Raw genomic sequence first — 14,843 nt, forward strand, 5'->3', positions numbered from 1 at the left:
ACATATGGGATCTTTTCCTTTTATCCCTAATTTTCTTTGGAAATAGACCTAGTAGTGCTATTGCTGAGTCAGAGGGTATAGGAGTTTAATAACTCTTTGAGCATAATTCCAGATTGCTTTCCAGAATAATTGGATCAGTTCACAATTCCACAAATAATGAAATGTTGTCCCAATTTTTCCACATCCCCTTTAATCATTTTAGCCAATCTGATAGGTGTAAAATGATCTTTTAAGGTTGTTTTAATTTGCATTTCTCTGTTCAATAATGATTTAGAGCATTTTTATATGACTATAAATTGTTTTTATTTCTTTACCTAAAAACTGCCTGTTCATATCCTTTAATCATTTCTCAATTGGGGAATGACTCATTTTCTTACAGATTTTACAAGTTCTTTTTATATTTGAAATAGATCTTTATTTGAAAAACTGTCTATGACTCTCAATTTTATGCTTTCCTTCTTATTTTGACCGTATTTGTTTTATTTGTACAAATCCTTTTAAATTTAATATATTAAAAGTTTTCCATTTTACTCATTTGATCCTTGCAAAATCCTAGGGGGGCAAATGCTGTAAGGATCACCACCCCATTTTGCAAACAGGGTACAGAGAAGTTAAGTGACATGTCCAAAATCATATAGACAGCATTAGACTCTGTCAAGATTTGAACTTGAGTCTTCCTGACTCCAGGTCCTACACAGCATCCACTGTTTCACCCAGCCAACCCTATCCTGAATTTCAACTGGGAAATCTGGAAAGCAGAGAGAAAAATTCCCCTTTGTCCAACTCCAATATCTAGAAATGAATCCTTCCCTCTGTCCTATTTTTGGATTAGAAGGATTTCTGTCTTTCTCTGGAGTGTCTTGTTCCCCCTTTTCCTATTTCCTATTCAGGGTCCTCATCTACTCAGTGAGAAGGAATTTCTTAAATGTATTAGAGATGGTGAGGGTGAAGGGGATTGAGAATAGGATACAATTTGATGGCTTGCAATTGTAAGGGAGAATTGAAGGATTAGCACTATTAGTGTATTTATCGAATCTCCACAGAGGTGCTAAGAGCTATTCTAGAAGAAACATACAAACAGAAGACAAAAATCTACAATCAATGAATTGTTTTAAGCAAGAACCAAAACACTCTATTGGATTGTCTATCTAAAATTAAAGTGGAAAATGTTATCAGTTAAGAGGGGGTGTTTCCTTTTCTTTTTCCTTAAATAATTTTTAAAGAATTCAGCTGTCAAATATTACTTTAATGGGCAAATATTTACCTGTCGCAAAGTAGCCTTTTACTACTTTAAAATTGTTTAACAAAGAAAAACATTTAGCTGAAAAGGAAATGTCTCAGAAGCTAATTCTCAAGAACATCTCTTAGGGGTATATCATGACTCATGTCCTTTATCTCAATTTATAGGCTCATTTGGAATGGCTTAATGATGCCTCCATCAAACAGTATTTGTTAAATCCTGGCCTTTCAGACAGCAGTTAGTTAATAATCACATAAAGCTAACCTTAGGCACAGGCCTGAATATGTCTTTGACATTTATAATTTAGAGACCTGGACGCCCAAGTCATCTAGGACATTCGGGTCAGGTAATGGAAATACCCTCCCTCTGGAAGTAAGTGGGAATTTCACCAACCCAGCGGCAGTTTGGAAAGAGGCAGAGGAGGAAGAATTAATGACTTTACTAATCAGTCTCATTTAAACTTCCATAATTTGTCCTAGAAGTAAATATCAACAGTCCCTTCCTCTCTAATTCTAAAGTTTTCAAAGAAAAATAAAGTTATCTCCAGTTTGCCTATTAAACCCAGAGAGGCTGGCACTAGGTGATCTTCGTCGAGTTGCTTTCTCTGAAAGGTACATCCATATAACAAACCGAAAGCTTATGCTGAGGCCGAAGCTCAGTGGACAGAGCATTCTGCCCTATGGCCTCAAACAACTCTTTCTTCAAAAGAGTGAGTCTGTTTTTAAGACCTGTGGACCGGCTCCATCTCTGTGCTATCTGGGCAGATCAGTTGCCTCATCTGTAAAACTGAGAGGTCAACAGTCACATTCCTTCCAGTAAGTATAATATACATAATAAAATATATAATTTAGTTAAGTACCTATTGTGGACCAGACCCTTTCCTGCTTGGGATACTAAGACAAAAGCAAAATAGCCCAATAAGTTTATAATTTAAAGGGGAATATATTTCTATAGATGGATATAGATCTATCAATGCACAATATACGTACCCATATGTGAATATCTACACACATATAATGACCATTCCTATATATGTCGATATATACACAATGTATAGAATTGGATAAATGTTATCCAATAAATGATCCATATAAAAGAAATAATTTTGGAGGGAAGATACTAGCAGTTAGGTGAAGCACTGAGAGAATACTTTATGTTTTTTATTTACTTTGTTCTATTTTATTAAATCTGTCAGTATTTCAAATGGCTCCTCATCTATAAAATAAGGGGGTCGAATGTGACGGCCCCAACTTCTAGCTCCAGGATGACCGGGCCCAAGAGGGCCTTGTGATGGGGTTGCTCATCTCTCGATGGTTCTATTTCGCTGGGTGGGGAATCGCGGGGCTTCACTTCCCGACGGAGCGCAGTTCCTTTACCTGACCCCACTGCCTTTCCTCCACCCCATCATCAAGGCAGAACTATAGAGTTCCCCGGAGCCCCCCAAGCACCCCACCCCCAGCCCAGCTGAAAAGTGTCGGGAGCTGGAAGAGCGGAGCTGCTCGGTGTAATTCGATCTCAGGGGATGGAGGAGCCAGGCTTCCTGAGGGACTCCTCCGCGCTCTCTGGCCAGAGCTCAACAGCAGGCAGCTGCAGCTGCGGCCCCCCTCGGCGGCCGCGGACTCCGGGTGTCACTGCTCCCATTCCCCCCTCGCCGGCCCCCTTCGCTCCCCCCCGCCCCCTCCCCCTTCCCTCGGAAGCGCTGAGTAAGCCGGGGCCGGGAGGGTAGGGACTAGGCTGTGCAGGAGCGGAGTTGGGGGTATGTCCGGACCCAGCTACAAGCGCCCCGAAGCTGCAGCCTCCCCTGCGAGGTGAGGGGGCCCCAAGGTTGGCCCGGGGTGGGAGCTGAGCCCCTTCGAGAAGGGCTGGTGGCTGCATTTGGATGGGGACGGCGTGGGTCCTGGCAGGCGGAGCAGGGCGTCTCAGTGATCAGGTGCCCAGGTGGGGACTAGCCCCGGAGAGATCTCTAAGCACCTTAGAAGAGGGGAAAAGGGAATCCAACTTCGTGCCTTCTTCCCTTGGGAAGGCACAGGGTGGGCGCCGGGCTGCTGCTCAGCTGGGAGGAGAAGGGAGGAGGAAGGCTCGAAGACTTCGGTGGTTCAGGTGATCCGTGGCGGGACGTTTGGAGGAAGGAGGGCGGCCAGTCGGGCGCGGGCAGGGTCCGCCCTCGGACGGCTGGGCCCACCCGCAGGCAGACACAGGGGGTCCCGGGCTTCGGGCGCGGGGCTTTCCCCGGTCCTGATGTTGGACTGGGCTCCGCGGCTCCGCGGCAGCCTCGGAGCCCGCTTGCGCTTCCCAGAAAACCAACCAACAAAAACCCCAAACCCAACCAAACCCCAAACCAAAACAACTCCAAACACGCCAGCCCCAAAACCCAACTCAGAAGGAAGGTGAATTGGACCAGCGGCTTCCCATTGACCTAGATTTCTGCCAGCTCAATATTGCATCCAGGAGGAGGAACCGGTGCCCGATTTCACTAGAAATCAGAGCAAACGGGACTCTGGCTAGCGGGGATTCCGAAGTCGGGAAAGGCGGGCGCCCTCCTTGGCTGACTCCTCTGGATTCTCTCGGGGCTCCTCCGTAGCCTGGGCGAGGAGATCCTTGTGGATCCCCCCACCCCCACCCCGGTTTCCTTGGATCTCCAAAAACTAATCTCATCTCGGTTCTTTTCGTGGTTGTGTCTGTTTCCACTAGAGGAACACAGTTTGCTTCTGATATGAGGCAATGGAACTATATTAAAACAGTTTTAAACTTTGAAAGATTTATTTTGGATTTTTTTTTGCAAAAAATATGGAGTTAAGTGACTTGCCCAAGGTTACACAGCTAAGCAAATTATTAAGTGTATGAGGCCGAATTTGAACAGGTCCTGACTCCAGGGCCGGTGCTCTATCCACGGGGCCACCTAGTTGCCCCATGATTTCTTTTCTTTTTCTTTTTAAAAAAAAAAAATTATTTAAGGCAATGTGGTTAAACAACTTGACCGAGGTCACACAACTTAGGTAATTACTAAGTGTCTGAGACCGAATTTGAACTCAGGTCCTCCTGACTCCATCTACTGCACCACCTAGCTGTCCCGTGTCCCATGATTTCTTAATTCAACAGACAGCATTGCTCCAGTACAGTGATATAAGATGTTTTCTTTTCTTTCTTTTTTTTTTTTAGAAAGGACAGAATTAGAATGCTGTCAACTTGCTAACAAATGACATTGCCTCTTGGGACTCATAGAGTACTTGGTCTTGCAATTGTTTGAGGAATTTATCATGTACTACTGTATATTATGGAATCTTCCTCAGTGTCTTAACTCTGGGATAGAAGGTAAACTTCATGATGGCAAGAACTGTGGCTTATCTAACCACCCACACTAACGTCTGGCACAGTGCTTGTCCATAGTTGACTTAGTTTTTGTTGAACAAGCTCATGCTTGGATGCATGAATAATATTTGCAGCAGATCATATAGGACACACCAGTTTTCCTAAGGGCTGGAAGGTGTTTTGTTGATGATGTTGTTGTTCTGTTTTTTGGTTAAACTCTGATTCTCACAGTTCTGAAATTTAACTATTAAAAACAATTCTTTGTTAGCTCAATTATAGAGCTAGGTGGTCCAGTCAGTAGAGTCCGGCCTGGACTCAGGAAGACTCATCTTCCTCTGTTCAAATCTGTCCTCAGACACTTATTAGCTCTGTGACCCCTGGCAAGTCACTTAACCTTGTTTGCTTCAGTTGTCATCTGTATAATGAACTGGAGAAAGAAATGGCAAACTATGTCAGTATCTTTGCCAAGAAAACCCTAAATGGGGTCACAAAGAGTCCAACAGTACTAAAACAGCAGCAACTTGGTAATTAAAAAATTGTAAGAGTTTAGATTTAAAGCTGGAAGGAACTTTACAGGACATTGACCCATTTTATAGATGAAGAAACTGAGGTCCAGAGATTATCTTTTAGTTATTTATCTAAGGGTAAAGAAAGGGAATGAATAGAATTGGGGGAGGGGGGCTTGAACTTTTCTTGTTATACCAAGGATATTACTCTTTCCACCTTACAAGGTTGCACATTTTGGTGAAATAATTGTATTTTGATTAATCAAGTTAAATACTGGGGAAAGTTTATATATATATATATATATATACATATATATATAAATTAATAGTTATTAATAGTTTTCTGGAGCTATTTAAATCAGATACAGAAAGGCTACTACAATGCGGGATGGTTAGTTTTTGAGTTTGCAGTTTCTTAGAATGGCATTAATGCTACAATTTGTTTTTTAACAACAAACTATCAAGCCAGAAGTAACTTCTTCACTTGAAGGAGATCTTATTGACCACAGACTGCCACCAACAACACACCAGTTCTTTGTCACTACAAAAAAGTCTCTTTAATACATTAAACATATTTTCGTTTTTTCTTTGATATACTTAAGGTATAGTTCTAGAAATGCTATTTCTGGGTCAAAAGTTATCTATACACAGTTTTGGAGCTTTTGGAGTAAAATTCTTAATTACTTAAGGACAGAAACAATTCACAGTTCTACCAACTGTGCCTGTTTTTCCACAGCCAACATTTGCCATTTTCTTCTTTTCATCACTTCTACCAGTCTGATAGGTGTGAGATAAAACTTCAGAGTTGTTTTAATTTTAATTTCTCTAATTATTAGTAATTTGGAACAATTTTTTTTCATATGGCTATAACTGGATTCGATTTCTTCCATTGAGAACTGCCAGTACATATCAATTGGGTAATGTTTTTAAGTTGATTTAGAACTAGTGCTAGGGTATCTGGAGGTTACCTAATCCAAATTCCTTATTTTTATGGATAACGTAATTGAGTTTTAAAGAAGAGAAATTAATATCCAAAAATTCATAAGATAGTCCAATCCACCATTTTTGGTTGGGAAAACAGGTTCAGAAAAACTGCTGAATTACCCAAAATTTCAGTAAGTAGCTTAGGTAGTAGCATTTGAATCTATTTCCTCTGACTCCAGACCTAGGTTTCTTTCCACTACACTGCCTTAGTCACATAGATAGTTTGTGACAAAACTATTTCTAGAATTTAGGAAATCTAAGTTCCTTGTCCAATGGTCTTCTTATCACATAATACTTCCTTTTTTTGTAGTCAAAATATAGAATCTTAAGATTTCAAAGTTGAAAAGGATCTTAGAAAACATCTAATGTATCCTTCTATCTAACCTTATTGAAAAAAAATCATCCATATTAATACTCTTAGTTCATGTTTATACTTTTGGTGGTAGGGTGGGAATTGGGAACTGTTTTATCTTCTTACAATGGCAAAGAAAAATGCCCTATGCTAATATGAATCTGCACCCTACTGTCTTAGAGATTGGTCTGGGGCTATTGAGAGGTTACATGGTCTACATGAAGTCATATCTGTCAGAAATGGATCAGAAGACTTCCAGGATTAGTTCCTTAAATATCCTTATAGTCTTTCATACTTCCTTTATGAAGGTTGAAACAGTGATAATAATGACCTGCATCAGTGGAGGGAGTTTTCAGGCTGTTGAATACCCCAAGCAATGAAATAATAGCATCAAAAACCAAAGCCAAAATAAAAACCAATATACATTGTAGAGTTTAAATTTATCATTGATTATTTTATGTAGTTCATGCAGAGTCAATGAAATAACATTTCCTTTATAAGAAAACCAGTTAGTAAGTCAGAATTATTTAATTAGTAAGGTGGAATATAATGAAGTGTTGCTCTCTCCACAACATTCTGCCATGTTGGTTTCATAGCACTCTTGGTTACTCGTATTATAAATTTATTCGATAGAAATAACGTACACCATTAATTAAAAGCTATTTTTCAGTATGCATTTGCTTTTGGTTCTGTATTTCCTTCTATTTATCTCTTTAACCTTAGACCTAATTATTTTATTGATTGCTCTATTAGTAATTATTTTTATCAACTATTCCCAACTTTAGCATTTTTCTTAGTCACCTTTACTTAAAGTAAAAACTTTATTTTATTGCTTTTTTCAAAAATGGCTTGACATACAAGCTGAGACTTTTTTTTGGCAAGGCCATCGGGTTAGGTGACTTGCCCAAGGTCACACAGCTAAGTAAATATTAAGTGTCTGAGATAGGATTTGAACTCAGGTCCTCCTGACTCCGGGGCTGGTACTCTATTAGTCACCTAACTGCCTAGTTTGCCTATTCTATTTTTTTTTAAAGAAAGGATTATGAAAATGTGCTTGGCTGTTTTTCAGTCACCTTCAGCCAAAAAAAGGTATTTAGTTCAGTCTAGTGGAATATTAATACATTCTTTACCTTTAGCCAAACATTTTGTGTTTGTATTGAATACAAGTTTAAAATCTCTAGGATCATGGACTAGAGAAGAAAGAATCTTTAGATAGTCAATCTAGTATTTTAGTGTTATGAAGCTGGGGCTCAAATCCTATTGTAAAATATTTCTGAAAACATAGCTGGCAAGTTAAATTTCATATATATGTTTTTATTTTTTATTTTAAAAACACCCTTAAGAGTAGTTTATTTGTTTAAGAAAACTAAGTTCAGTCATGAAGAGATTGGATAATTCAAGAATACTTTCCTTCAGTGTATAAATTTACTTCATCTTCACAATGAGTCTAGGTGATAGATAATGTAGATAAATGGATAGATAGATGAATACTATAGGTATTATCACTTCCATTTTACATGAAAAAATTGAGGCTGAGAGGAGTTAAACTGTCCATAATAAACACAGATACTAACTATTTTTCTCTTGACTCTTGGATTTTCCACTGCCTCATAACAAATTATACCATTTGTTGAATTCTTCTCAAGAGATCACTTTCTCAGTTGTCTGGGCATCTAGGAAAGATAATTTTTTCCCTTTATGCTCCTTCTTCAAGAGTAATTCTCCCTACCATCTAGGCCTACACCTAGATGAATTGCTGCAGCTAGCTTCAAATTGATAAAACTGTGGTAAAAGGATAAAGGGGGAATAGCTAGGATGGATAGAATTCAGGTCTTAGAAGTTATCTTCATGAGTTCAAATCCACTTCAGACACTTAACTAGCTGTGTAACCCTGGGCAAGTTACTGAACCCTGTTTGTCTCAGTTCTTCATCTGTAAAATGAACTGGAGAAGAAAATGTCAAACCACTCTGGTATCTTTGGCAAGAAAAGTCCAAATGGAGTCACAAAGAGTCAGACATGACTAAAATGACTAAACAACAAAAAGGATAAAGATCAAGATATCCATCTCTCCAGGTGTTAACTCTAATTGCCTTCTTAACCACTTCTCAACCATCTTTCCTGTCAAGTACCTCTGATCATACTCCTGGCAAAAGCTAACTATAAATTTGTTGGTGTCAGTGTGGGTTCGTGAGGCAGTTATCTACCTTTCCAGCCCTCATGAAGACCAGGAGGAGAATGTTCCCTGTACAAGGAACAAAGAACGGGGCTGAATATTTATGAATACCCATGTAGAACTAACAGATGCTGTATTGAATGTAGAAAAGACAGGAATCCATAATCAAATATTGTGAAGAGCAGTACAAATCATATGAAAAGCAATATCTATTTGAGGTTGAATTTTTCAACATAATTAATTACCCTAGGATTTAATAGATTTTAAGTTTCTTTTAAAGGCATTTTTAGATGAGTTATCATTTTCCATTTTCTATACTACATTCCAGTCACAAAATAATTGAAGGTGTACCTATCTACCTGTTGCAATAAGCCCTGGGTCCAACTGATAGTTTTTGTTAATCTCCAAGACAGGGTAGGTGAACTGATTTGTCTGAGACAACACACAGCTGCATGAGTGACCCCATTCCAGACCAGTTGAATCATTTGATTTAGTAATTTCATCTCTTTGAAGCTTTGACTTCAAAAATAAACAGACCAGAAGACATAATAGGAGCTGCTTTAAAAAAAAAAGGTAAATCTTTTTAAAGGAAGAAGCCAATGACTTAAGGTTTTCAAAGACAAGTCAGTCAAGCAAGTGGGTATCGGTTATCTTGGCTATTATCAGTTGATCTGAATGAAAGAAATCATTGATACCATAAGGAACTGAGGCTGAGGTCAAGTGGAATGCATTTATTATAAGATGGGTAGCATTATAGCTTAGTTCAGGCTAATATCAAACCAAATGAAAGGTGGAAAGTTGTTCAATTAATGGAACTAATTGATTACATAAAGACTTCTTTTCTAATTGATCTGACTGAATAGTGCTAAGTAGATATAAATTTAATTGATTTAGTGGGAAAAATCAAGCTAATAACTATTTGTTTTTTTATTAATGTATCAGTTTAGTCCTAATTGGACTAAATGTTGTTGTGAAAGCATAACTTCAGTTCATTGGGGAAAAATCAAATAAACTAAATGAATAATTTAAATTATTAAATGAAATGAAAATAAAATAAATGAATGATTATTCCGACTCCCACCTTTCACTTGATTATTATAATTGTACTATGAAACACTCAAGTCTGGATCCTTGGAAATGACTCAGATTGACTAGATACTTGAATTAAAAAAAATTCAAATATCCAATGTGATGTGGTACACAGCTTAACTATACTGCCAATATGGGAAGATGTGAAAAATTCAATCAACTCACTAATTTGAGGGATTAGTTTTTACTAAATTAATGGATGTCATGTTTATATTAATGTTAAAATTTAGTCAAGCCAACAGAAGAATCAATTAATTTGCATTTTGGTATCACTTCAACTTACACAATCAATTGACATTACATAGGTACTGTCTATATCAACCCATAACCAAATGAGTTGATGTTTTTTCTTTTTTAATCCTTAATCATTTTGTTATAGTCAAATTGGTGTGTCCTTGATCTTCATATATATTCTTTTATTGATAGAATGATCATTAATCTTGACTCCTAGAATTTCCCAATATATTTTAAAGCATTTAAAACCATTTGCATTCAGTTGAACAAGCAGTCGGGGCAGCTAGATGTTATAGTGAATAGAGTTCCTGAGTTCAAATCTGAACTTGGACCTAATCGTATGACCCTGGAGAAGTCACTTAACCCTGTTTACCTTAGTTTCCTCATCTGTAAAATGAACTGAAGAGGGAAATGGAAAATCACTCCAAGACAGCCCCAAATGGGGTCACAAAGAGTCAGACATGACTAGGCAACAATAGCAAAAGTTATAAGCTTCTATACCTTAGAAGAGCTTCTGATTTCATTAGTATGGGTCTCTCTACCATCAGTGATTATAATACTGCTACATCTTTATCAATTTTTAATGTTTGGTCTTATTTAATACATTCATTCATTTGGTCTCCAGACATAAATAAAGGGCTTACTACATTTTGAGGGAGAGTTCTAGGCTTGGTTGATGTAAAGATGAACCTGAAGAGTAGTTATTGCCTTCAAGGAACTTGCATCATACTGGAAGAAGTGCAGTTTATAAACAGATATGTATATACTTAATAATATGAGAAGAGAAAGAGCCATAACAACTAGACTTGGATGGGGAGAGACTGTGGAACATGGGGCCAGGGTTGAGCTGTTCCTAGACCATTTTGGCTCGAATCTAAAGTTTGACAGATCAGTTACATGAATCAGATCTGACTAGGTAGGCTTTGCTCAGATTGTGAATTGTTAGAGTCAAAGAATTTCATTTCCTGGTGCTTGGGATACTGTTAGCATATTCTTTAAAAAGGATGAAAATTTAAAATCTTTTGACTTCGTATTTGACTTTCACATAGGAAGGAAATATGATTTAAGTGGCATATTTATGTAGCTCATAGATTCAATCAGAATGATTCATTTGATTTTGGGTTTTTTAGGCCTTATTTTTATTTGGAAATGTCTCCAAAAATACATATACTATTTCTTTATTACTCCCTTTCACATACTCTATGAGCTAGACAAACTTGATATTTCATATATGCAACTGTCTATCAGATGCCTCTCTATCTTTTCATGCACTTTTCCCTGACCTGAATAACTCTACCTCTCCCCAAGCTGTCTTTGGAATCTGTAGCTCCTTTCAAGACAGTTCAGATCCTTCCCTACCAACCCTCCCTCCATGAGATCTTTCTGACTTTCCTTAAGTCAGTATGTGTCCTTACTTACCTGTCTACATTTTGTAATCCCCTAATAGAATGTCAACACTTTGAGGACTGGAATTCTTTATTTTCTCCTACACATAGTAGGTACATAAGAAACCCCTATTGATTTTAATGATCTTACATTTTTGATGGTGTTATTACCAAATTAGGTCAATCATATATTTATTGGGTTATGGTCTTCAGTATTTCATCTGATTAACTTTGTAGTCACTCTCTTTCTTTGTTGTTTATGCTATTCAATTTTTATACAAGTTTAGAAAAAAATCTCTCATGGACTATTCCCTTTAGCATTTTTTTCATATCATACTTTATTTTTGTATAAAACAGTATTTTTATCGGTTATACTTTTCCATATTTATTAAATTTCAAAATATATATTATAGCCTTGCTTGACAGAGGTCATAATTGTTCTGAGTTATTACTAACCATCCACATTGAGATTTGATGAGAAATACTTTTCCCACACATTTTTTTTTTTTTACATAGCTCTCATAGGAGTTAGGGAGGGCACAGTCTAGGGCATGGAAACTAGCTGAGAAGCCTTTTCCATGAAGATTACTCTCTAGAAATTCCATATCCAGCATGAAACAAAAGAGTTATTTCTCTATGGAGCAGGGATATTAATGGGAGATTTCAGCAGTCAACTTCCAGTGAGTTTTGACATCATAGTCAAAAAGCACAAGGAAGTTCAGTCAGATAGAGATCTTTGTTTTAATTAGCAGTTTTTTATTTGTTTCAAATTCACATATATTCAAATTTACTTTTCTATGTTATTAAAGCCCATCACCTGTGACTGGCTTATTCAATTGTTAGAGGTGAAATAGTTTACATGAGTGTGAAGCCTTAATCTATACTAAAGGATTAACTTTCCAAATTTTTTCTGCCATACACTGACCTTTTTTGCCTGGCTGCATGCTTTAGAAATATGGTCTATGTGGTGACCTAGTAAAAGCATGAGTGGTTCAAACAAATTCATCCTTATTGTTAGGAATATTGAGGGTGGGCAGCAGTCTCATGCTTATGTATGAAAGCTAATATGGGATACCAAGAACTCTTTATGGTCTTGTTTATTAACAAAAGGGTGGACCATCTGATGGGATTGGGTCCCACAAGTAAATTCTTCTTTCATTCTATCTTCAATTATGCTTTAATTTTTTGGGTGTTGTGCTTCAAATTTCATATAAATTTTCACCTAAAGAAGGAACAAAACTATAGAGTAACAGTATAGAAAGAGTTTTTGTAAGTAGGATGGATAGGTCACATTTACATAATACAACCCAGACCATAAGTATTAGTCTTTTCACCCAGGACAAAAATAGTTCAGTGAGGAATGGGAAGGGGATGGGGGACAGAGAAGGCAAGAGGAGAATCACCAAAGATACGGTGAGGCTGGGAGGGAGGAAATGGCAGTGTAGGGATCAGAAGACAATGTGATCATGCACAGAGAGTGCCTTATACTCCTCTTGAAATTTAGGGGGATGCATATACAGGACCTGAGATGGGAGGGTAACATTGAGCTAAGTAGAAGGGTCAGGTAGAAAACTTTAAGACCCTCAGGTGACTGTCTCACAGAGGGAGGAAGTTTCCTGGGGAGGAAAAGTTTCCCCTAGAAGGACTCACCCTTCAAATTAGAGTCTTTGGACAAAGCTCTGGTTACTTTGCATTAATTATGGTTCTGTTAAAATACATTCAGTGATAATGTTCAATTTCTCCCCCCCCCCCCCAGTTTAGTGTGTAGCAATAGCTTCATGTGTGATGACAAGAAAACTGATTTCAGAATCAGAGGACCTGAGTTCAAATCTGTCACTTACTTCTGGTATGACCCTGGGAAAGGTTTTGAACCTCTCTGGGCCTCAATTTCTTCAACTTGAAAATGAAGAAGTTGAACTAAATGACAAATAAAGACCCTTCCCAAATTTATGATTCTACATTTAGCTGAAGATTTAATGAATTGAAATAGTGCAATTGATCATACACCATGGCCTTTCCATATAGAGACAGTACCCAGAAGATCACACATACAATATGTACAATATGTCATGGGTTCAATTAACTTCATAATGCAGAAACTAGTATTTACCTTATTTATATGAATTGTTTAATAAAACTCAGCATCTCTGATTTTATTTGATAACTTTTGCTTAAGCTGTAATTGGACAAAACAACAACTCTCTGTAACCAGAATCATTAGATCCACCAGGAAGTTCTCAATTAGGATTAAAGGAAGTAAAAATTTGCTTTAATGAAATTTTCCTTCTGTTTTTTTTTTCCCATGCAAGTGTGTGACACAAGCCTCTCTGGGTCTGCTGAAGATCATCAGGCTTCCAGCTGTATAGTTTTGTCACAATTCATGTGGGTGGTATGGGTCATGGGAGAGGTGCAGAAGACTTCAGTTTGGCACAGTGCACCATCAACAGCCTCTGAAGTTAATGGTGTCACAGGAGACCAGCAATGTTGTTTTCCATTTTCAGAGTCCAATATCCCATTGTCTCATTTCCTCTTTGAATTCTGAGTTTGAGTTTTCCCACTAGACTTTCTAGGGACAGTCCTTCTGATAGTATATGGCACCTTGCATTGTAAGAAATTAGCTGTTCATAAAGGGATTTACCTCCTGGATGACCTTGGTCTTCCAATGACCAGACTGACCAACTGAGCATCTCTGCTAAAATAAGTCTGACATTTTCACTAATAAGATAGGAAGGAGAAAGTGAGTCCATAGTAGAATCAAAGAACTACAAAATTTCAGAATTAGAATGGGGTCTTTAGAGTCATCTTCTCCAGACCATATCTGAACAAGAATAAGGGAGTGAATGAAAAAATATGTATATTGTTGACCAAGCACATCTTGTAGAATCCCTTCTGTATTATTCTGGAAAAGACAGAATTTAAAAATCATATGTGATTTCATAGGTCTCTGAGCAGAGAAGACCAAGGCCAGAAATAGTACATCAACATGACCTCTTATAAGATAAAGGAGACCATAAAGACAGCATAGCACTTTATGCTATATTTTGGAGTGGAGCTATGGAACCTCTATTTTATGCACTGTTCATTGGTAGTTTTGAAATATATGGTTTGCTGAAAGATGAGAATGATTGGCTTGTCTCTCTCTCTCTCTCTCTCTCTCTCTCTCTCTCTCTCTCTCTCTCTCTCTCTCTCTTTAAGTTTTTTTTTTGGCAAGGCAATGAGGTTAAGTGGTTTGCCCAAGGCCACATAGCTAGGTAATTATTAAGTGTCTGAGGCCGGATTTGAACTCAGGTACTCCTGACTCCAAGGCCTGTGCTCTATCCACTGTGCCACCTAGCTGCCCCCTTGGCTTCTCTTTTGAAACATACCTTGACTTGTTTTAACCATCAAGAATGGATCTTCTCTCTTTTTTCAGGGACAAATACTTCAATATAAGAATTTCTAATCCTTCTTCGATTCCAATGAAGATGAAATGTACCCTAAAAATAAAACAGAATAGGGACATAATTCAAGTTCATATGAGCTATTTTTCATGTTATGGCTTTTGTCAAATTGTTAATTTTATAGGACTGG

At 37.7% G+C, this 14,843-nt stretch overlaps 1 protein-coding gene across 3 annotated transcripts in view; it reads left to right on the forward strand.

The window, feature by feature from the left end:
- Positions 1 to 1,971: 1,971 nt before the first annotated feature.
- The window catches only part of SLC16A12 (solute carrier family 16 member 12), a 142,340-nt gene continuing 129,468 nt past the window's right edge, over positions 1,972 to 14,843 (forward strand). For 2 of the 3 annotated variants that reach the window (XM_074233408.1, XM_074233411.1), the window contains exon 1: positions 2,906 to 3,048. The gene's annotated coding sequence lies outside the window, so the exon portion shown is untranslated. Of the gene's footprint in view, positions 2,056 to 2,905; positions 3,049 to 14,843 lie in introns of those variants that run through there. The other variant, XM_074233409.1, reaches the window with a different exon arrangement.

This window comes from Macrotis lagotis, chromosome 4, assembly GCF_037893015.1.
Source record: "Macrotis lagotis isolate mMagLag1 chromosome 4, bilby.v1.9.chrom.fasta, whole genome shotgun sequence".
In the NCBI taxonomy this organism is placed as follows: Eukaryota; Metazoa; Chordata; class Mammalia; order Peramelemorphia; family Peramelidae; genus Macrotis; species Macrotis lagotis.